This window comes from Pelophylax lessonae, assembly GCF_965119305.1.
Source record: "Pelophylax lessonae genome assembly, chromosome: 9".
Lineage (NCBI taxonomy): Eukaryota > Metazoa > Chordata > Amphibia > Anura > Ranidae > Pelophylax > Pelophylax lessonae.
In genome coordinates, this window is record NC_138776.1 from 142,100,627 (window position 1) to 142,114,780 (window position 14,154).

Below are 14,154 nucleotides of genomic sequence, written 5' to 3' on the forward strand. Positions count from 1 at the left end.
TTTTGTGGTTTTTTTTTTTTTTTGCAGAAAAGACATGTAAAGTGAATTCTACTAAAGGAAAAAAATAAATAATAAAATACAACAACTTTGCTTGCTGCCATTATTGTTTTACCTTAGTTCTGTAACCCTAAACAGATTCTGAAGCTCATCTTCATTATAGGTTCCTGTTTGTTCATGGTCAATAAAGTTTTCTTTGTGCAGTGAAGGATTGTGGGTGTTGTGGTCCTGTGCTCTTCCTGTGTGTAGAACGTCTGCTGAGGCTGTGTAGTCGGTGTGTCAGGCAGTGTCTCTAGCTGTAGGAAGGAAGGGAGAGCTGTCTGTATATTTCCCATATCTGGAAGTAGAGAAGGGGCAGAGGAATAGTCGGTGAGGCCCGGACACAGCACTTCCTGGACGGCTGGAGAGGGCAGGTAGGTGGGAGGGGGTGAGTGTTGTATGTCTTGTATGTCTGTACACACAGCGGTGGACGGGGCACAGAGCAGTGACTGTATGACGGAGAGGAGAGCTGGCTGCTTTAGACTTCTACGTCACCTTCTGTACCCCTCTCCTGTCCTGTTAGTACATATCTCAGGACTACCAATACAGTGTTGTCACATTTACTACCAGTCATTCATTGGTGTTTGTGGTCTGGGAGAGGTTTTCTATTTGCTGGAGCATCATTGTATGGGATAAAATCCTGAAATGTCGATTAAATTCCTATTGGTGGGAATGTTCAGCTATCTGAGGAATGGAGTTTATAGCACTGTGCATCTGTTAGTACAACATCCAGGGTTGTTGGGGAATCACATGGCTTGCTCCAAAAGTTGTCAGAAAAGTGGGCGAGCTGCGCTGGGGGGGTCATCGGAGAAGCACGTGGGTTGTGTCAGGGGAGTGCATGGGATGCAGCGGGGGTCGCAGAAGGAGTGCGCAGGCAGCGCCAAGAGTCACTGAAGTGCACAGGTGCATTATGGGTGTCCTTGGAGAAACGCTTTGGGGGTTCACATGGATCAACGTAGAAGTGTGCTTGTGTGCGTCATGGGTCAGCAGAGAAACGCAAAATGCAGAGTGTGTGAGGGGGTCGTCGGGAAATCTACGTGTTGTGCTGGGGGTCATTGGAGAAGCTCTTGGGATAAGTGTGCAGGGGTTGTGGGCGCGTTTTGGGCATCATTAGAGAAGTGTGCGCCAGGTGTCATAGGGAAGCGTGCAAGAGTCACCGAAGTGCATATTGGGTGTCAGTGGAGAAGTATGCAGGGTTCGCAAAAGGTCATCGGAAAAGTAAGTGGGTGCATTTTAACCATCGGTGGAGAAGTACGCGGGTAAATTTTGAGGCATTATTAGGGAAGTGTGCGTGTTGTGCTGTGAGTTGTCAGAAAAGTGTGCATGGTACTTAATAGTGATGGGCGTGTTCGGATCGAACCCGCCAGGAAGCCGTCACTGCACACCACCAATCATCAGCAGTGAGGCATTTCCCTACAGGCAGCTGCACAAATACACATTGCCTATGATTTGGCTGCTGGCACGGTACAGAAGAACATGTCAGAGGCTGCTGGCACGGTACAGAAGAACATGTCAGAGGCTGCTGGCACGGTACAGAAGAACATGTCAGAAGCTGCGGGCACGGTACAGAAGAACATGTCAGAAGCTGCGGGCACGGTACAGAAGAACATGTCAGAAGCTGCGGGCACGGTACAGAAGAACATGTCAGAAGCTGCGGGCACGGTACAGAAGAACATGTCAGAGGCTGCGGGCATGGTGCAGGAGATGCAGGGGCCGTGGGTAAGGTGCAGGGGCTGCAGACATGGTACAGGAGATGCAGGCATTATGCAGGGCTGCATGCATTGTACAAGAGATGCAGGGCTGTGGACATAGTGCAGGAGATGCAGTGCTGTGGGCATGGTACAGAAAAATCTCCTGTACCCTGTCCGCAGCACTGCAGGAGCTCATAGTGTAGACTTGGCATCTCCCCTCCCAGTTCTCCGCTGCCCACACTCTGCCCAGCTGTACCCCCGGCTCTCTCCCTCTCTCTCTCTCTCTGCCCTCCTCCCTTGGACACAAACCTTTTTCACTCTCCTGCTGGTGTACAGCCCAATCCCGTCCTGGACCTGGGAAGACTTCAAGGAAAATCTGTCTGGCACGTACATGCCCAGCATGTTTTTGGCCGTGCTGTGTAATAGCTAGGAGCGGGGCTGGCTACTTTATTTCATGGTGTGGGGGTCAGCACAGCAGGCATCACTCGGACACTCCGCACTTCCCGGCTCTTCTCTCGGTGTCCGCACTCCTCTTCAGGGCAGAGAGCTTGCCTCCTATTGGCTGCAAGTTATGCTCCAGAGAGCTCGGACTGCCACTGGAGGATACATTCATACGGGCGGGGGCAGCCATTCATACAGTCCGGCCCTGCGCCGTGAGAAGCGGCACAGCGAACCAATCAGGTGTGCAGGCACGCGTGATTGGTTAGCTGTGCAGCTGCTCACGGCGCGCTGCTCACCTCTGAAGTGTGGGACGGCTGTGAGTCCTCTGAGTCCCGACTTCTCACTGCCTATGCAAAACATCGTGACCTTGGCGATATGAATATCGCCCACGTCCGCAGAACGATAGTCAATATCATATCGACTATCGTTCAGCCCTAATGCACAGGACCTTTTTTTGGTCCGCAGCAGAATCGGATCGCATGCTGGTTCACACTAGTGCGATCCGATTCTGTGCGATCTTTCAGATCGCACTGCGATATGCAATCTGATCTGGGGGTGTCGTTAACTTTAATTTTAATATCGCATATGGCAGTGTGAACAGCCAGAGGTGCGGATGCGATGCGGGAACACGCTGTCTATTCGCAGCATTCCCACATCGCAGAAATGTGAACCGGCACTAATGTTTGTTATTTTGTGCTAAAAAAATTACTCCCAAACATTATAGATAGGCTTTTATCAGCTTTGAGTGGTAGGAGCTTTTAAAGGCAGGAAAAAAAAAAAAAACGCTGCCAGTGCATCCATGAGCAGCAGAGTTGCTGCAGAAAAAAATTATTGAGCAATATTTAATGTCAGTGAGTGACCAGAATAAATGATTTTTGCTGGCCAATGAAATTAATTCATGCCCAAAAGCTTGACGCCTGTAAAAGCTTGCAAAAGCTTCAGACATTTTTTTTTTCTGCAAAAACGGTGCTGGCTTTTAGTAGAGTTAAACGTCCTGTGTGCATGAGGCCTAAAAAAAAGCGCAGTGGAAACCAGAAGTGATGTATGCTAAATGCTTCCTGTTTTCTTTATCATAGAGGCATACATAGTGGTTCTGATCTTTGTCTCTTTGACCGCCTCTATGATTTAGCTGGCAGATGCGCCAGCTGGTCAATTGGTGGGAGTGGAGGTGGACGTCGCCCCCTACCACTGCTTGGAAAAGCAATCTATCAACTAGTCATCCGCTTGGATTGCTTTTAGAAGAGAACCGACAGCTGGCTCTAAACCCTGCTGCTTACCTGCATCAGGGCTTCCAGACGTGCTCCTGGAACTGCATGTCCTGGGCAAGGGGCGATAGGAATTGAACATCCCTGAAACTGTATGAAGCATGAGCTACATCCAGTATACAGCACTATGTTCTGGCAGCAGTTTGGGGACCATATTCCTGTTCCTAGAGAAAATCAAATCAGGTAGAGTGCTACTCAGCGGGTTCTCAGGAGGCTTTATATTTTATCAACAGATACAAGGCTTACTGTTATTGCCTGAGATGGAAAGGTGGGTGGATGATGTCATGATCTGCATGTCAGCCTTTCAGAGGAAGCTGTGTATATTTTGATTAAAATACAAGGCTTCCTGTGAATGGCTAAGCAGCTCTCAGCCTGACTCAGTTTTGTTCCAAGAACAGAATAGAGAGTTCCCGTACTGCTGCTAGAGTACAGCACTTTTATTCTGTATGTAGCTGATACATACTTTTTATATAGTGTTGAATGTGGACGCATGCATTAATAAAGTAAGTAGTTAAACTGGGCTAGCTTGGCCCAGACAGATTAACCACTTGCAACCATGCTATAGCTGAATGACGGCTACAGCGCTGTCGTTCAGTTCTGGGAGGGCATCTATTGACGTCGTCCTAGAACTGCTTCCCCAGCACCGTGTAGGAGATATTTACATTGCATGCAGCCAATTACATCATCGGCGCATGCGCTCTAAAGAAACGGCCGCCCATGTGCAGGAGTGACTTCACGTGGCTCCGGCCAGTAGTACAGCCAGAGTCCGCAGACCCAAAAGAAAGACGAGTGAAGATGGATGCGGTCTCCAGCGTGGATGACGCGGGCTTCGTTTGCAGGGAAGTGTCACAAAATGTGCTAGTATGCGTTTTTTCCTCAGGCTTTACCTCCTCTTTAAGGGGTTGGACACCCCGGAGAAAAGCCCCATGGTGCTCACTAATCTAAAACATACAAAAGCTCATGTTTGCTTCCTTCAGTAGACACATTTTTGTGCTGACTTGAACCTCTACCTCCCTAATTCGAATCAGATTGCCTTTTTGGAACTGATCTTTGCCAAATTAGGTTACTTTGCAGAAGGTGAAGTGATCATGGGGGTGGATATGAATTTCACTATGGATCCAACCTTGGATGCCTCCAGGAATGCCTCTCGCGTTTCCTATGCTGCACTGAAAAGCTTAAAGAAGAACTTCTGCGCTTTCCACCTTGTGTACTTTTGGCGTGTGCTTCATCCAAATCATCGTGATTACACATTTTACTCTCACCCCCATGATTCTTACACCAGAATTGACTTATTTTTGCTTCCTCAATCTCTCTCTTCTCCCGTCCGCTTACATTGGCTCAATTACTTTCTCGGATCGTGCTTCGGTCTTTTAGCTAGTATAGATCTGCTGCCACTTGTCCCTAAACCGTGGATGTGGAAGTTAAATGACTCGCTGATTCAAACCATGGCAGTCATTGACGAGGTATCTAGGGAGATAAGACACCTTTTTTCTCTTCTAACGTTAGTGTAGATAGTGCTCCAATGATGGTATGGGAGACGCACAAGGGATACATACATCAGGGGAATCCTGATTAAGATTGAGTCCCGTCTCAAGAAGGACAATGCCAAGCAAATTGAAGAAGATTAGGACCCAGAGCCCATCCACAAGAAATCGTTGGCAGACAAAGCTTTAGCGGCTCTCGCGGTTCTCAGAAACCAATTGCGTTCTCTTGCTTTAGACAGAACTAAAGCCATGATTGCTAAATGCAGACACAAGTTTTAGCAACATAGTAACAAGTGTGATAAACTGTTGGCGCGTGCTCTTAAGCCCCGTACACACGTACCGATGGTCGGCATACAAATGTTCCTCTTTTCTCCCCGGGATGTCGGTGTCTGCTGAAAAGTGCAAAGACAGCACAAGGACAGCACAAGAATTTTGTCCGCCGACTGCAGAAGTGATGTCATGTAATGGTTAACTTTCCCTGTGTTTTCTATTTTCTGAGCATGCCCAGTCTTGCAAATCTGCGGTCTGTCGGCCGAATTGTGTACTGACAGGCGAACAATCGTCCGTTCTGGTGTCGGCATACAAATATTTTCATGTTTGCACGAAAGACTTTTGTCCGCGGATTGTGCGCAGACATCTGTCGGAGGCACCATACTAACACGCGTACAATCGGCAGATCCTTCGTCCACCGACGTTTGTATGCCGACGATCGGTACGTGTGTACGGGCCTTTAGAGCCCAGCAAGCTCGTACATTCGTCCTCGAGCTTCTCAATGAAAATCAAATCAAGGTCCATGCGATGGAGGAAATCGCTGAGGTATTCCAAATGTATTATACTTTGCTTTATAATCTTCCCCATTATAAGTCCGCTATAGAAGAATCTGACAAACGGGAGGCCGTACAGGACTACATACAGAGGTCAGGGCTTCCCCGCCTCTTGGACAAAGAATTGGCTGCTTTAGAGGAGTCTCTTTGGGCAGATGAAGTGGCTATGGCGATAGTGAGAATGCACTCAGGCAAAGCCCCGGGCCCATATGGGTACTCCCTCCTATACTACGAGACCTTTTGGGGAACTAACGCTGTCAATTTAATCTATGCTGCTCAGGCACGGAAGATCCCCATGTTGCTCTTTTCGACCAATGCAGAGAAGGCATTTGACAGGGTAAATTGGACCTTCTTGACACAGACACTTAGATATATAGGTCTGGGGCATCGGATGATGAGCTGGGTTCATGCTATTTACTCCTGTCCCCTCTGCTCAAGTGAAGGTAAATGGCCATCTCTCCTCTTTCAGGATAACTAGTGAGACAGTGTAGCATAGTAAAAATGAATATTATGCCCCGTCTGCTCTACCACTTCCAGGCCCTACCCATTCGTGTCCCGAGATTCTTCCCAGGCTCCGGTCACTTACCTATGGGCCCTGAAACCCCCTCGCCTGGCACAGTCAATTTTGCGACTACCAAAACTGTTGGGTGGTATGGCTATGCCAGATGCTAACCTTTATCATGTGGCATGCCGCTCAAAGTGTGTTTTAGATTGGTGCAGCTATAGTCCTACTAAACAGTGGGTGCAAGTGAAACCGATCCTTGCAGGGATCCCCCTGGATTCGGTGCCATGGTGCCACACAGATTTGGCTAGCTGGGTTTTAGATCACTCCACGGTGAGAGAAACATGGAGGGTCTGTTCGAAGGCTTTCCATGATCTCTCTATTGCTCCGAGCCCCTCGCCGCTTACCCCCATATTCGGCAACTATGCTTTCAGCCCAGGACTTCATGACTCTAGATTCCAGGACTTGAAAAAAGCTGGGCGATTCCAGGCCTTTTATTTCATTATAAATGGACAATGGATTACCAGATAACAAATCACAAATGATCCAACTTTTTTGGGACTATCATTCTGGCAAAAATTAGTTGGCCCACTTGATTGGCTCTCTGCCCTCCCCAGAGACCTTTCGGAAATTTCTCCCTACATTCAAATTATATCTAGAACAATCGCCACTGTGTCTTGCGGTTTCTTAGACCAGATCAGTTGCTGATATCCCAGCCGCAGGACTTCAGACCTCCTTATATTGCCAGATGGGAACGAGAGCTGGGGCTACAATTTACAGACAAACAAGTGAAAAGAATTCTTTTGTTTTCTTACAAAACTTCTATCTGCACTGAACACCAGGAAGCGGAGTTTAAAGGACTGACCCAGTAATACCATACATCGGTAAAGATTCATCGGATGTTCCCTCAATGTACAGATCTTAGTTGGGGATGTGGAGAGGAGTCCGATTCTCTCCTTCACATCTTTTGGTCCTGCCGTCTCCTGCAGTCCTACTGGACAGAGGTTCACCGCATAATCCAAACATTCATTGATCTGAAGCTACTGAAAGATCCTGCATGTTTTTTTTTTTTTTTTTTTGTTTTTTCCTTCTGCATCATCGCAGGATTCCTACTAAGGTGTACAAATGATCCATTTTACCTCTCCTGCTTACAGCAGCGAAGAGCTGGATCCTGCTTTTTTTGGTATAAGGCAGAGCCACTGTCTGTTGCCGACTGGTTGAAAACAGTAGCAGAAATCAATGCGAAGGAGGACTTGGTGGCCATGGAGAAAGGCCTTTGTGAGAAATTTCTCGAAAAAGAAGTACACAGAGTTGGTCCCCGGGCTTGGAAGGAGTGCTTGGCAGGATGAATGACTCCTCAGCCCCCCCCCCCTAATGCCGACTTAAGTGAGACCCCTTGGATCATTCTTGATCTTCTTCTTTGTAAATGGTTTCTACAGTGTAAAAAGCAACGCAAGGTATAGAAACGTCCTTGTCCCTGGTGTTCCAAGTCTTATTTTCTTTTGCATGCCTGCTTTTTTTTTTTTTTTTTTATACGTAATGGCTTTTGTTGTGAAGACTTTTATGTTCGGAAATGTATCAGTTTATACTTGTTACTGATGTGGTTTCTGTACTTACCGTGTTTTTATCTTTAAAGTATTCAGAGTAAAAAAAAAAAACATCACAGATCAGGGTAAAGGGCAAATCACAGCGGCCCTTTACCACATGATCAGCTGTGTTCAATTACAGCTGATCACAATGTAAACACACTTGCTGGTAATCGGCATTCCTTTCCTCATGCTGTGACTGCATGAGGAGAGGCAAAGCCGGTAACCGGCAAGTGTGAAAGGGGACATCTACACTGATAATCGGGGCACTGATCATCCGTGCAGCCCCAACAGCATCTATAAGTGCCCTTCAGTGCTTTTTTTTTTTTTTTTTTTTTTTTTTTTTTTTTTTTTAGGAAAATGTAAAAAAAAAAAAACAATGCTGATAAAATACCACCAAAAGAAAGCTCTATTTGTGGGGGAAAAAATAATTTCAAACAGGTATAGTGCTGCCTGTCTGCGCAATTGTCATTCAAGGTGCGACCGCGCTAAAACCTGAAAATTGGCCTGGGCAGGAAAGGGTTGAAAGTGTTTAAAGTGACAGCAAAACTGGAGTTAAGCCCCGTACACACGTACCGATCGTCGGCCGAACGATCGGCCGTCTTTTGTCCAGGGCTGTCGTGTCTGTTGAAAACTGCAAAAGACTGCACATGAATTTTGTCGGCCAACAGCAGCCAACTGCAGAAGTGATGTCATGTAAAGGTTAACTTTCCGTTTTGTCTTTTCTGAGCATGCCCAGTCTTGCAAATCTGCTGTTTGTCGGCCGAATTCTTTACTGACTGGCAAACAATCGGCCGTTCTGGTGTTGGCCTACAAAAATTTTAAAGCATGCACATCAGATTCTTTTCGGCCGAAAGTGCGCTGTCGGCTGTCGGAAGCATCCTACTAACAAGCCTACTATCGGTCGTCAGCCGAATATTTACGGCCGACAATCGGTACGTGTGTACGGGCCTTTAGGCCCCTTTCACACATGCTGTCCGTTTGTCCGTTTTTCATCCATCCGTTGACGGATGAAAAACTGACATCAATGTATCTCTATGTAAAAACGGATGACAACGGATGATCATCAGTTAACATCCGTTTTCATCCGCTTCCGCCAATGTCCGTTTTTTGGAACGTATGAATGCCCTATTTTTCATCCGTTGAAAAAACGGATCGGACAAAAAACGGATGACAACGGACGAAAAACGGATGAAAAACGGATAACAACTGATGAAAAACGGATGAAAAACGGATAACAACTGATGAAAAACGGATGAAAAACGGACGAAAAATGGATGGAAAACTGATACATTTTGACGTGACTGAACTGATGAACTGAACGGACCATATGTGTGAAAGGGGCCTAAGGGCTCTTTCACACGGTCCGCTCCGTAGGCGGATCCGTGTTGCTCAGCGGGGATCGATCCGCGATCCCCGCTGAGCCGGGCGGATGACAGCTCCGTCTCCGCTTGCAGAGCGGAGAGGGAGGTGTCTAAGCACCCGCTGCCCTCTATGGGGGATCGGATGAGAGCGGACCGCTTGTCCGCTCTCATCAGATCCACTCCGCTCCGATTACTGAACGGATGGAAAAATAGGGTTTCCATCCATCCAGATTTCACGCACAGGATCGGATGCGGATGGCAGCGGGTGTCAGCGGAGGTGTCTCCGCTGACACCCGCTGCCCCATAAAGCTGCATGGAGGATCCGATCAGATCCGCCTAAAAAACTTACAGGCGGATCTGATCGGATCGCCCCCGTGTGAAAGAGCCCTTAGACTTTAAGAAAGATAGCTGATCAGTTGTCATGCACAGCTGCTCTAGATTTTGTTTACTCCAGTTTTTGATTAATTCCCCTCTTTAAGTACAGTGCCTGAGCCCCAGTAAAGAGACACCGACACACAGGTCTAGGTCTACTCAGAAAAAATGATCTTCTATGTATACTACAGCCAAACTACAAGTATACAATGAAATGAAACAAAAACAGAATGCAGGTCAGGAGGTCAACAACAGTTTAAATGCACCTGCCAGCAAACTGGTGCGATCAATACAGGGCCAAAGCTTGTGAAAGTATTTGTAAACTTTTCCTTACTTCCTGTCTGTCTAAAACCAAAAATGTGCCTAAGGGTGGGCACACAGGGGCTGAAAATCAGCCAAAAACAGGCAGTTTGACAGGAACCGGCCAACTTTCTGCCTGTGTACAGCTCCCTGTCCATTTGTGAGACCGGTGTAACATTAAAAAACCATACCTCGTTAGAATTCCATACCCTCGTCACTTCCGGTCTGAAACAGCTGAGCGGCGCAGCAGTGCGCATGCTCAGAGCCCCGGATACGTCATTGCACAGCAGAGAAGTTCACAAGTACGCCTGCTCGGAGGGAATGAAATTATTACGGAGTGTGTGTAATGTTATACTTGCGGCGGTTACATTAAAACAGTTCGGCGGCAACATGGGGCATCTCGTCTCCTATCCCTCTCACTTCCCTGATCTCGGATAATAAATATAAAAGAGGCGGCGGGTGTATGAAATGTAAGTGACGGCGATCTCGGCTCCCTGATCCGCTTTTATATGCATTAGCCGAGATGAGGGAAGTGACAGGGATAGGAGCGGGGATGACTGATGTTGCAGAGGAGCTGTTTTTAATGTAATTGCGGCAAGTATAACATTACATACACTACTGTGAGAAATCCATACCCTCCGTAGGTGCACCGGAAGTGACGAGGGTATGGTTTTCTCACGGGTATGGTTTTTTCATAAGATGAGCATGCTGGAAAACCAGCATCCATACAGCGCTCACAGCCAATGGCAGCCCCCCTATAGCACGATGGGGGAGATCTTAGTACGGTGACCTCACAGGTTTTTTTTTTTTTTTTTTTTTCTCTCAGCTCTCTGGGTTGAAAGAAAATAAACTCTAAGCGTGTAGTCTGTTATCTATTCTCCTGGGCTTTATATAGGTTTCAAGAAAACGCACCCATTAAGAAACTTACTTCCTTTCTGCTGCAAGGCAAATCGGGCCCTCCTTCGGGAAAACCCCACAAGCCTTCATTGACATCATAAGAGTGGAAAAGCTTTTAGTGATTGATAAGGATTTATGAGATTAGTTTAAAACTTCTTGCTATTGACAAGATGGATAAACCTGATACATTATTTCTGATTATTCAAATACCCCAATCTTAAATTCAATAAATTTCTACTCGCGTAGTTCTATTAGCTTATTACAATTTGTTATCCTGGATGAGGTAAGAGGAGTGATTTGCTTTCAGTGTATCACCAGATAGATCTGTATTGTATGGAGCAACAGCAAAGAATGACTATTGTTTAACAAATATGGCATTCCCCTTGTGCATATGTAATAACAATACATACATAGAATTTGTTTCATAAAACATAACGCATTGATAGACTACTTACATCAGTCTGCTCTCTTTTACGTGTGTACCCAAAAAAAAAAGTAATTGGGACACTATACATTCCCCTAAATTCATCTACATTTTGTACACCTATCTTGATCAGTTAACACTACAGTAGTGCAAAATAACAGTACTTCCTTCATGAGAGGTTGGGTATATATTCCATGAACAATTAAAACCTCACTTTTATTAGTGGCAGATTCTCTAAAAATATAAGTGCACTTTAAGACTAAGTTCACTTATCCCTTTTTCCCTGACATATCTGAGCCCACTTTCCCCTTCCACAGATGCATCCAATGGCTGCAGCCTCCTGTAATTGTTTACATAAAGTGCCACAAGTCTCGCTGTCCTGGCTGAGCCTTCGCATTACATCTCTATAGACTTCTATAGGGTTGTGTCTTGAGGCCAAAGACAGAGAAACAACCACATAGAAATCTATAGAGCTGTAGGTATGTAGTCATCTGTGGAGGGGGAGGGTGGATTCGTTTAGGAAAGGGAACTAAACTAATGCTGGCCATACACCTGCCGAAAAAAAATCATTAGAAAATCTGTCATTTGGTCCGATCGTCCAATTTCGTCCAGTTAATGGGCACAAATAGAAAATCGTTTTCAACTTTTCAGAGCCGAAAAATGGAAGGAACAGTTTTGAAAATTGGCCGAACCATAAATGAAAGGTAAATTGAAAGGTTAATGTGTTTCTCGGCCGACCTGTTTGCACTAGGTATATGTGACAAACTGAACAAAAAATGTATTCATTTATGTCCATTGAACGATTTATCTTTCAAAATTCGGTCATAACATGATGGCACGATAGTCCGTTTTTTCTAAAATGAGTTTGATATTTCGGCTAGTGTATGGCCAGAATAAGTGTACTTATAATGTGCACTTATCCTTTAACTCCTTCGTTACCAGAGCAATGTATTTCACTTTATGTACAGATGTTAAAAGCTGCATTTTTGGCTAGAAAATTACTGAAAACTCCTAAACAATATACGGTATTTTCTGAAAGCAAAGACCCTGTGAAATAAAAAGATGGTTGGTGCATTTTTTTATGTCACACACTATTTGTGACATTGTTCAAATCTATAAATTTAGCAAAAAAACATTTTTTATAGTGCACACATACACAATATATTGTAATCCCCATTTTTTTGTATAAAATAAGACGAGCTTGTGTCAAGTAAATGGATAACCAATATGTCAAGCCTGAAAGTGATATTAAACCCAAACTAAATATACAATTTTTTTGCATCTTTTTTTTTTTTTTTTTTTTGGGCTTTTTTCCCTGGTGATCTGGCCAGTAACACACGTCTTGTATTGGAGTGCCCCCTCTGGATAAGGGAGCCAATTTGTAAAAACGCATTGTCAGTCTGGGGGAGGGGGACTGTTGTATATACTAGCAGTTTTAAATACACTAACAAATTGAAGCCAAATTCCAGCTAATACTTTATAACCTGTTACAATAGTTTCATTCTAGGATAAAAGTTTTACATAAAAGCTGATCATTGTAAGCACTCCTGCCAGTGTTAAATGGCAACAGACTTACTGGCTGGGAATCACCAGATCATAATAGAAGAAAGCAAGCTTAAATGAAAACAAATGCAGCCATCACACCTAAGACTTGGTAAGCTGCAATATAAGTTTGTTTTTGAGTTTAAACCCACTTTAAGGCTCTTGCACACTGCAGCTTAAAAATGCTCAGTACAGCGTTTTTTTTTTCTGAGCTAAAATAGAGCCCATTCATTCTTAATGTGCCTATGCACACAGCCGCGTAAATGAGCGCCACGTTTTCTTCAGTAAGAACAAAATAGAAAAATCTGCATTTTTGGTCAGTAATTTGCGCCTGATGCGTGCAAAGACGCGCAAAAATGCGCGAATGCGCTCAAATGACCCAAAATGTCAATTGAATATCCAGGATGCTAGAATAAAATTACGCGCCAATATGACCGAATTATTGCTTCAAGTGGTTGTACCGGAGTGATGCCTGCAGCTAGAGGCATCACCCCAGTACCGTTGTCTAGAGCCGAAGCAGGCACTCGATTGTCGTTACAAGGAGGGGAAGTACGCTACCCGCCCCCCCACAAGCGCCTTCTGCGGCTCGCTCGGGTCTTCCGTCCCACCGGCTGGCCAAAGACCCAAACAAAGACGCATTAGGCTCTGATCGGGTCTCCGATGTAAAAACCTGGAAGCCATCTCATGACATCACTTCTGGGTACTTAAAAGCATCAGATTAAAAAAAAAAAGTAAAAAAATTACCACATTCAAAACCAAAACCCTCCATAAACAGTACCTGTCACTGCCCATTACGGTCACAATGGATGTTTACATTCCTTGTGACAGCAATAAAAGTGATCAAAACATTTTTTTTTAAAAGGACAGTGTCCTTTTCTCTTACGTCCTCCGACAGTCGCCGCCTCTTCATATTCGTCACATATGGGGTATTAGACTTTGCTCCGAAGGAGTAGCTAGGCAACAGAATATGTTAACAATAAAGCTTTAACATATCCCACCCTCAAGGGGTGGTCCCCTCAGTCAATACCCTCCTACTTCCTGCAACCATATCTCAGTTTTAATGTCTAGCTTGTCAGGAGTGGCTGGCTCTCTCTGTGCTGGGACTTTTTGTCCCAGACTCTTTCTTCTTTTTGATATTTTGTTTGAGTTTTCTCTCTACCTTTACTTAGCTGTTATTTTTGTCAGCATTAGTTAGTTCTTCGGACGAAGAGGATCATGCGGACTGGGTCTCGGGCTGATCCCCCTGGTCGCAGGTCGTGGGTCAGTGGCTTCCCAGTCTGCCATCGAGCGTTCAGCCAGGTAACGCTCCTGGCACGGTGAACGACCCATCCCTGTTCGGTGCAGGGATGATTGGTGAGGTGGCTACCTCACCGGACGCTGTGCGGTTTCTGAACCGCCATTGTGTGCGTCTTGAATTGCGACTCTC

At 45.5% G+C, this 14,154-nt stretch overlaps 1 protein-coding gene across 1 annotated transcript in view; it reads left to right on the forward strand.

Moving 5' to 3' along the window:
• The first annotated feature begins 228 nt into the window (after window positions 1-228).
• Window positions 229-14,154, forward strand: part of MICU1 (mitochondrial calcium uptake 1) — a 641,385-nt gene continuing 627,459 nt past the window's right edge. Inside the window, exon 1 of the mRNA XM_082267399.1 lies at window positions 229-410. The gene's annotated coding sequence lies outside the window, so the exon portion shown is untranslated. The remainder of the gene's footprint in view (window positions 411-14,154) is intronic.